Here is a 9,517-nt window from a genome sequence, read left to right on the forward strand (position 1 = left end):
TTGTCTGTAGGTGCTGAAGTCGCTGTCCTAAATCTTTCACAAGCACTGGATGAATAAGCCCATAAATGTACAGTCAGAGCTGAAATGATAAAAGGTGTGGTTAAATTTCTCATTTGACAAGTCCACTAAAAGCAGAACTGATTCTTTATATGACTGCAGTCTTATTATCATGTGAGATCTTGCAGTGGTGTTTCATCGTGGTCAAAGGTCGGTTCTCCCTTTACTGTGGCAGGGAATGGGAACTAGAGGCGCCCCCTTGAGGCGGCTGCTGGGACTTCCTCAGTGAGAACAGATGATAAAGATTTACGGGGCTGGGGTTACTTTCACATTCTCCGCTTCGTAACAGACTGCGACACCAGTGGGCCGGTAAAGTCTGTGTGTGTAATCTGACCTTCTCAAATCCCCTGATTTCTGGTGGAAATCCCGTTAACAGAAAACAGCTGCCTTCTGGCAGTAAACAAGTGGTGCTGGTACAGTAAACACTGCTGGCCTCTCAGGCACATTGCACTGCTGGATTGTAGCCCTGAGTTATCTTTGAGTGGGGCGCCCAGTGTTATTCCCCCTTTGCTGCGCCCCTACCTGCACTGCTGAGTGAGGCCCCTGCAGACTCAGGCGTGTTGCCAGGCTCCTGCCTGTGTAGAGCTGTTCGCACACACCCTGTGGTCTGCTGGGTCGCCTGTTTGCTCTAGATAGGATCCTGTAGTTACATAGTGTGGACTTTGTCCGTCAGGGACTCTCGCTGCTTTGCTCTGCTCAAAAGCTGTGCATCTACGGGCATTAGTTAAGTGTATTAAAAATAGATTTTTTTAAATTGTATTTTTATTTCATTCTGAGTAACACAAAGAAGTATCCCTGTGGTCTGTCTGTACTGAACATTCGGTGCATGGTGATGCACTTATCCGATGTGTAATTACTGTTCTTCATTGCAGTTGCTAAGTGCCTTAACACTCCTGACTGAATTTAAAGCTAGGAAAATACAGAGACTCCTGCTTCATCAGTCTAATAGGCATGTGGTGTTCTGAAGGGTGACTCACAATTTTTCATGTTTTGCCTAAATGCTTCATCTGGACAGAATCTAATTTTTCAGAGGAGCAGAGAGAAAGAGGGGAAATTCAAGCAGGCGCTGAAGATGCTGTTTGATGAACAGACCAGTCCAATTCTAGTGTTCCTGAGGGGGGGGCTGTCATATTCTATGTATTACACCTTTTTAGATTAAACCAAGGGAGCAGCCACAATGCCTGTTCCCCCTGAGATCTGGAAAAAATGTAACATTGAATAACTCTTTCGTTTATTTATAGTCTATTTTTAAACTTGCACGCACACATTGTGCAAGACCAGGCACTGGGTGGAAGCATCCGAGAGGCACGCCAGTCCACTTTCTCGGTCAAGTGCGCTCTTACCCACAGGCCGAATACCCAGACTCCCCCGCCTCTGCCCTGCCCGACCCATGTGAACCTGCACTCCGGAATCCAAGGCTTCAGCCAGTCCTGCTGCACAGGCACAGAAGCCGATGCCCTGCGGGAGCAGTCACACGAGTGGGTGAAAAAGGACGCGTGTTCTGACGCTCTCACGCTGACTGAATTGGCTTCCTGACAAGGCTGCTTGAAGGACATCGGTTATAAATACTCAGTGCGTTTCTGCTGCTGACGCAGGCTGCTGTTTGTGGGGGGGAAACAGACGTGACTCAAAATCCTGACAGCAGATCTGCGCTTGCTAGCGTGTCCATTGTCGAGGCCTGTGTCAGACCCTCCCCTGGCCTCCCTTTCTTGAGGCTCGGTGCAGTAGATGCAGAGTGGGACTGTGGATGGCCTAGGAGGTTCCCAGCTCTGCGCTCAGCCTGTATTGTTCATGGCTCAGCCGTTGACCTGCATTACCATGTGAAAGGAGCAGAGCCCAGCTGGTTAGAAGGTCTTGTGAAGGCTCTGATCCGGCTATTCCAGACCTGCGGGGGCAGCTCCAGGTCTCTCTCCGGATCAGTGCCGGCTGCTGCAGCCTGTTGCCATGGAGACCCCCCCCCTTTTGTGACAGTGCCCTGGGTCATGAAGGATTGTTCTGAAACTTTTTGGACGGGTTTGCTGAAAGGGGGTGTGTAGGGCAGGGAGGAGGCTAATGTTCCCGATGCCCCTTGGACCTTCTGAGAACCTCTTGCTTGCTGCTGAGCTGCTGTTGAGCTGGAGAGAGGCATGGGGGTCCTACACTTTTCTGTGCAGATACAAAGTGACATATTTGGACTTTTTTTTTTTAAAAAGGCCCTTCTGGGGTTTTTAAAACATACCACGGCTTATTCACTCTCTGGCGGTCTGGTCCTGTGCCCTTCAGCTGCGCTCTGTGCGGTGGAATGGTGAGACCCAGTCTGCCGTCGTTGGCTGGAAAAAGACATTGTCGTCTCCTGCCGCGACTCGCAGTTCACCCCCTGCGCTCCTGTTGGAAGTGTGTTTGCAAACTGAATTGCCGGGTTCTGGAGAGTGAAGAAACGCAGAAAGAGCAGCAGAAGGTTCGGTTGGTTTAGAATTCGCACTCCTCTCTGTGCGGGTTTGTTCCCTGTGTGTGCACGAGGGGGAGCGCATCAGGAAGCTCCGTGCCTGTGGAGGACAGTGCAAGCTACATCCTGGATTGTCTCGGAGGCATTGAGGCGCATGCATGTAACCTGCAGCGAGGACCATCATGTCAGTTGTGGTTCTCATTGAGTCTCAGTCCTTCCCAGTCTCAGTCCTTAATATATATTAATATACCAATAGCTGGCACCTCAGCTCCTGCACAGAAACCCTTTCTGCACTCTGTCTCTGCTGCAGCTCCACCAGCTTTTAAGCAACCATTGAATCAACCAGCTATGAGCCTATTCTCTAGCATGAGTCCTGTTTTGTATTGTAAATAGAACCACTGCTGGTTCTGGGTTTCTTCTTGTGCTGTACTATGCAATACCTGTATAAAAGAGTTCATCGTCTAGTTGCAGGAAGTAGCAAATAGCTGACAGTGCTGTCAGCAGAACTCTGCTGAGATAGTGCAGCCCCCAAGAGACAAAGCTCTCGCATTGGTTGGAGAAACTGCAGGGTAGCAGAGGTTTAAATTTAGCATCCCATGTTTCAAGGAAATGTGGAGCAGGTGGCATATCACTGATGAGTACCTGGTACATTTTACTGTGCGCTGTACAGTATTTTATCAACCAGCATAATCATTTTCTTTCCTCAGACTGGTGTCAAAGCAACGTGCTACACCCCCACTAGCAGGGCTCAGGCACGGCAGGTGGAAAAAAAAAACCCATCCTAGATGTCATGATAAATGATGTCGTAGTTTTCTCGGCTATTTTAGGAAAGGGAATTGGATGGCGTTTTTACATGTTCTTGTTTTCTCGATTGCCGTCTGTAAGGAAACAGGAGTGTGGATTTTTGAAACGTGGTTTTGGTTTCATCGAGTTCAAGTTCAGGTTTCCTCCCGCGGTGGGACTGCCCCGCCTCCCCAGCAAAAGGAGGACTAGATTTCTGCTGGAGGCCGACAGGGGGCGGACGTGTGATCGGGCGCCATGCCGTTTGCCCTCAAATAACATAGATGTCGTGGGCCCTTTGAGAACAAGCTGTGGTCGGGGCCCAGTGTTTCTCCACTGGACTGTGAAGAGAAGGAGAAGCCTCGTGTGCCTCAGCCATGACTGTTTTAATTCTCCTTGGCACGGGTTTACATCTGAAGGGCTGAGAATATGAGTTTGAGAATGAATGGGGGCCAGAGGTCCCACAGGGGGTGGGGGTTATTTACGGGCTCCCTGTGCTTCGTGTCTTGGTGCTGCTCTGAGTGTTTTTGATCTTGTGGCACCTTGCCCTGGATTCTTGTTCATCTGCCAGTCGGCCGGTGTTGGTGCTCACACTGGGCTGCGGTTTGTTCGAGGGCATGGATCTAGAACAGGCTGGCCTCCTTGGAGCCAGCGAACTGGTGGGGTTCTGGGGGCTGGGCAGTTAAGCACCCCACTCCAAAGACAGACAAACCAGCTAGAAACCCAAAGGCCACTGAGGCAGAAGCGATCCCCGTTTCTATGGTAACCAGCTGGCAGAAGCTGGCTTTCATTCCAGCGCTGTGCTGATAAAAATTTCCGAAGGTGATGTCTTAGGAGCGCTGGACAAGTACACTGCTTCTCTAGCTCTCAGAGGTGGGGCGGGAGGCTTTCATCTCCTCTGTGCAGCATGCAGAAATAACTGCCCACGCCACTTGTCGAAGAGTTTGCAGGGATGGTTTTGAAGTTCCCCCTCAAGGTCATGCGTTGTTTGGGTAGGTATGAGTAAGCCTGCTTGAAGCTACAGTATGTAAGAATGAATCGGAGAGCAGGAGAGCTCTCTGCACTCCCACGTCCCGCGTGGCTGAGGTGGGATCTGAGCGCTGTTGTCGCTTTGCTCCCTGCAATAAGGGCTTATTGGCAGCCTATAAAAAGGCGTTGGAGAGCGAAGGGCGCAGGATGACACCATCCCCCCCAGCATTAGGAATTCTTTTCAGTCCTGCTGCCGTTGCTGGGGTCTTTGTAGGGGTCTCGAGGGATTTGCATGACAAGTGTAAGAGAGGAGAGACCTGGGATAGTGCCTCACTGCCCCCCCCGAGGGGCAAATGTGACCTCAAATAAGTTAGAAGCCACTCATTTGAATGGATCTTCTTTTACAAATCTACCCGTTTTTTTTTGTTCATCCTGAATTAGGCATCAGTGGCTGTGAGGCCCCTTTCAACATCGCTAACGTCGCAATTCGTTAAGGGCAGAGGAGGTCGGGAGGGGGGCTCTGCTCCTGTCCCTCCTGCCCCTGGAGGGGTTAAACCTCACTCTCTCCGAGAGGCACGGCTGCCGCTGTCTCCGAGCCCGGCCGGCCGGCTGGCATGCAACGTGAGCTCACTGCAAAGCAGATCAGAGGTCCAGCTCTCTGCGCGGGCGGGCTCCAGGCTCTGGGCACGGGGCTCTGCACGTGAAAGAGGGGGGGAGTGGGGTGTATGTGCCGGGATTCCCTCTGCTTCCCCCCGGCACTCTTCCTGGGAGGGGTGGGACGCCGACTCCTGCGGAGGAACAGGCAGACACTCCCCCCTCTCTCATCGGTCCGCATCTCCTTGCCGCGCGATGATCGTGCGGTGCCTTCGGACCCCTCAGTTATAGCTCGGCAAGGCGCACACGCATCTCCCGAGGCGGACGGGAGAGCTCCAGCAGCTCGTCAAAGTGGGGCTGTGTTTGCAAGAGCAGGAAACACAATCCAAAAGTTAAAAAAAAAAAATACAGAACAGGCGAACTGTTGACAGTCGTGTCGCGCGGAAGCCAATGAAATGTTTGCATCCGCATGTGACGCCTGTTATGTAACGCTCGGCTACGTCGCGCCACACGTGTGTCCGTCCTGCTGTTGAGGCAGCCCGTCTGCTCGGGACCGAGGGGCTCGCCGAGAGGCTGCGGCTCCGGAACCGAAAAGGCGCAGAAACTGGGGCAGCGCCCTCCTGCCGCCGTTGCCACGGAGACCGCAGGTCCGGGGGGGGGGGCGCTCCGGCTTCACAAAGGCAGGCCGGTCGCCGGAGCTCGTTTTCTCAATGGGCACTTCGACGGGGCGCGGCCGACAGAGTGGTGGGGGGAGGGGCAGAGAGGCAGAGAGGCAGATGGCTGCGCTATTGCTTTGTCAGTGTGTGGAGCCTCGGAAAGCACCATTTTCGCACATGCACAAGTGGTTGCATTGCAGCTTGTTACAGGTGACAGTGACAGAGCCGGGGGGGAGGGGGTCAACATTGCAATACTAAGGAGCACACTTAGTGTGCAGGGTGCATCCTTCAGTATTAACCTGTCATCGACTTTCCCAATGTCTCGATCGCCGGGAACGAGATCAGCCCGAATATTACGAGAACTTCAGGTGGGGAGCTGCATCAGCATGTGTAGGCTGCAAAGGAACAAGTAACAGGTTTATTCCTGTGCTGAAAAGAGAAGAGAGAAAACACAACGTTTCGGCCGTGGAGCCTTCTTCAGGTGTTCTATTACTAATTACTAATAGTTCTATTACTAATAGTAATTAGTTCTATTACTAGAATTTGACTAGTCATATCGGCAAAGGCAAAGTCATGCCTGGCCCAGTGAAAAGCGCACTCCTCCTCCTTCTCTCAAGGATGTGGTGCACTTCAGACAGTCATTACCATTACAGACAGGCTGCAGGCTGCAGGCTGCTGCTCCTGGGAAGGCCTTGGCATTTGTCTCCCCCTACTGGCCACATGTAGGAATCTTTGTGAAAAAGGTCTCTCGGGGCCCCCTACACGTCTGGGCTGTAAGGACCCAGGGAGAGTGACGCAGCTGTGAGGGGGCCACTGAGCTGCTGGCCTGCTGGTTGGATGCGGAAGGTCAAAGTGATCTGCTGGTGGCAACCTGAGCGCGCACCTACGGCAGCTCGGGAACAGACTGGAGCGGCCGGGCCGAGGTAAGATCACAGGGCTGGTCAAGAGGTCAAGGTTAGCACCCGGCACCATGCACTGAGTCACAGAGGTGTCCTTGTCGCTAAATGACAAGCACTTTGATCAAAAACCTAACGCTCCAAACGAGAGAGGAGGTTGTTCAGCGCAACCTGCTCGTTCGAAAGGATCTGTGAGCAACGGCACGAGCTTCTTTTTGTATCGTGAAACAAGCCTGGCTAGCTCGTTCCAGACTCCCACAATCCTTTGTGTAAAGAATTTCTTTTCTGCACCGAGTTTTGAATGCATTTCAACGTGGAGCACTTGTGTTTCACTGTTGACTGTGAAGAAAACCTAACCTAATCCTTCAGGGATTCTGGCTACACGAATCTGGGACCAGTCCCCTCGTAATTGTCTCTATTGAAGAACGCTTCTTGTCTGCGATCATAGGCCACTTCCTTTCACCTTTTCAATGCAGTAAGAGGTAAACCAAGATAAACCTGGCTGCTCTTCTCTGGATCGACAACAGAGCAGCAGTAGCCTTACTGCAACAGTGACCAGAATTTTGAAAGTCCAAAATTGTGCCCGACGTTCTAAATACAGTAGCATAAATATTAACTCAAGAAACGGCACTGTCCAATTTGAACCTCTCCCACTTTGTTTTCTGAACTCTTGGCGATACAACCTACCCTTGTTAATCCTTTTTTTTAGTGCTTCTGCACAATTTCCTAACAGATGACAGCGAGGCTTGTTGTTCTGTGGAGTGGTGAGGACACGGAGTACCGAGTGTTTTCCGGCTGCTCTAGGAAAGAGGGTGTTTTGGCAGCAGAATGCTACTCTCGGGGTGAGAGAGAGAGAGAGAGAGAGAGTCGCTCTGCGCCAGAGAGAGAGAGAGCCTTGCTGGGCACAATGGTCCACTGTCTAGCTGGGAAATGGACTTATCCCCATTCCCCAACACACTGCCACTAGGGGGGAGGACAGGACTAAGGTAAGCAGAGGGCTTCTCCTCACCCACCCCCCCAATCTGCGCTCCACAGTCGGCTGTCAGCGTGCCACACGTCTCTGAAAGATGTGTTTCTGTCACTCTCTTTGTGAACCAGTCTCAACCATTGTGATCAAGGGTTTCTGGGCCAGGAATGTTTTTGTGGATGTGCATTGTGTCCCAGAGCTTTCTAGATTTCGGAACCTGACTTTTAAAGAATATATCGTTTCAAGGTTTTGCTTCCCGCTGTTTAAGCTTTGCCAGAGAGAGGCGCTGAAATTGAGAGGAAAGATTTTCCGTACCAATGGCTGCAGGGAGGGAGAACAGCATATAGAAAGGTAGACAACCCACAGACAGGGCTTCGTAAAAATCTGCTTTTATATCTATTGAAATGGTGTGTGGAGGACAGTTTTTTTTTACTACACCTCCTGTGAGTTTGTATTTTGGATGCTCTCGTGGAGTTTCCAAACTGAGTGCATTAATGAATAATCAATCTGCCAGTGTGTGTTTGATCACCTGATCAGAATTTAATTTAATCACTCAGTGGAGAAAACATTGTGTAATTTTTACAACCGGTGCAATGAAGACATCCCCCCCAAGGCCAATGTATTAGAACTTTAAGCTAAAACGATGGTCCTGTTGTCCCCCCAAAAAAGTCTTTGTGCAATCCCGATACTCTTACAAATCCAAGCTCACACTGCCCCCTTGTGGGAACCTTCGTATCACCCGGCCCTGAGCTTCAGCGGCGATTTTCCCCGAGTTGCCATCATCACTGTTGAAGTATTTGCCCCGGGAACTCCCATCCACCAGGTTAACACTAACATGCAGAGGGTCCAAACTCCATCATCATCATCATCATCATCAAACAAACGCAAGAAATAAAGAAAAAGACCGTGGACTTTTTTTTTCTTGTTAAATTATATATTTACTGCTGGATAGTATTTACATCTTTTTTCGTTTCCAATTTAGGGCAGTCAATATACACGGTATATATATATACACACACACACACATCATACCACACTGCATCTTGTTTCGCAACATTAAGACACTTTTATTAGTACACTGGACACAGAGCAGGAATCTGTCTCCCCACAATCGAGCCCGCCTGACAGCTCGTCTCCAGCCATCAGAGAGCGCCGACTCCTCCCCAGCTGTAGGTATGTATGAGCATGTATGGAAACAGACGAGGGGGGAGTGATGTCCGAGCGATTCCCGGCACCCAGAGTTGTATCCGCGGGAAACGAATACATCACAGAGCCCTTTTCACACGGATTCAGAGCCGCCTTCACCCTCCGCCAGAAACAGGACCGAATGAAACTCCTGGCCGAAGTCGCTTTGGCGCTTGGAAACACTACACTGACTTTTTTGTTTTTGTTTTGGAACGACATTCTAGTTGTTGTTGTTGTTGTTGTTTTTTTTCTTATCCCCAGAGGGCGGTGGCGGCACTCGAAGGCGGGAGAGTTCAAACTAAGCTGTCGGTGCCAATTACTACTCGAGCTTGGGGTTTCTCAGTCCCTGCCTGCTGGATAGTCACCTACCCGTCTCGGCCCCCCGTCTACAGTAACCTCGCCTCACTGTGGCCAATGTGAACGACCGCCACCCAGGAGAAGCGATGCCTCCATACTGACATTCACAAAAGTTTCCCGGCTCTTCGTTGTTCAGGGACTGGGGGAGGGGGGAGGGGGTGATTGTGGTGCTTATACCGTGTCCACATGTCACCCAGACATGACGAAACAACCCTCAGAATCTGCACTATAATTAGAAGAAAGGCAGAGGCTTGAAATAATCAGGGACGAGTTGTCATCATGACAGATGTCGATCTAATCCTGCGGATATAAATCCCCACAGAACTCCCCCACTCCACAGCAACCCCCATTGTACTCTCATGAGCGGGCAAATCCATTATTAATAATAATAATAATAATAAAAAAAACAACTACTAAGGAATCCACAACCGAATCTGCATGCAGAGTTAAAGGTGCTGTATATAAATACAATAGCAGGTTTGTTAAGATTAGCAATCGTGCACATCTTGTCGTGTACCGTTGTTTTTCAGTCGGGTTTCTGAACAGCACCATGTACTCCTACAGGAAACCACAGAGGTCCAGCTGCAGACGAAAACATTAGCTCCCACCCAACAAGAGACGACAAGAGATA

At 50.6% G+C, this 9,517-nt stretch overlaps 2 long non-coding RNA genes across 2 annotated transcripts; one reads left to right on the top strand and one right to left on the bottom strand.

Moving 5' to 3' along the window:
- Nucleotides 1–1,266: 1,266 nt before the first annotated feature.
- On the bottom strand, nt 1,267–5,869 carry LOC138241018 (uncharacterized). Its single transcript, XR_011190206.1, has 2 exons — nt 5,781–5,869; nt 1,267–5,182 (listed from the first exon to the last, which is right to left on the bottom strand). It is a non-coding gene; the product is annotated as an uncharacterized lncRNA (long non-coding RNA).
- On the top strand, nt 5,180–9,296 carry LOC138241017 (uncharacterized). Its single transcript, XR_011190205.1, has 2 exons — nt 5,180–6,404; nt 7,087–9,296. It is a non-coding gene; the product is annotated as an uncharacterized lncRNA (long non-coding RNA).
- Nucleotides 9,297–9,517: the final 221 nt, after the last annotated feature.

This window comes from Lepisosteus oculatus, chromosome 8 (genome assembly GCF_040954835.1).
Source record: "Lepisosteus oculatus isolate fLepOcu1 chromosome 8, fLepOcu1.hap2, whole genome shotgun sequence".
Classification (NCBI taxonomy): Eukaryota; Metazoa; Chordata; class Actinopteri; order Semionotiformes; family Lepisosteidae; genus Lepisosteus; species Lepisosteus oculatus.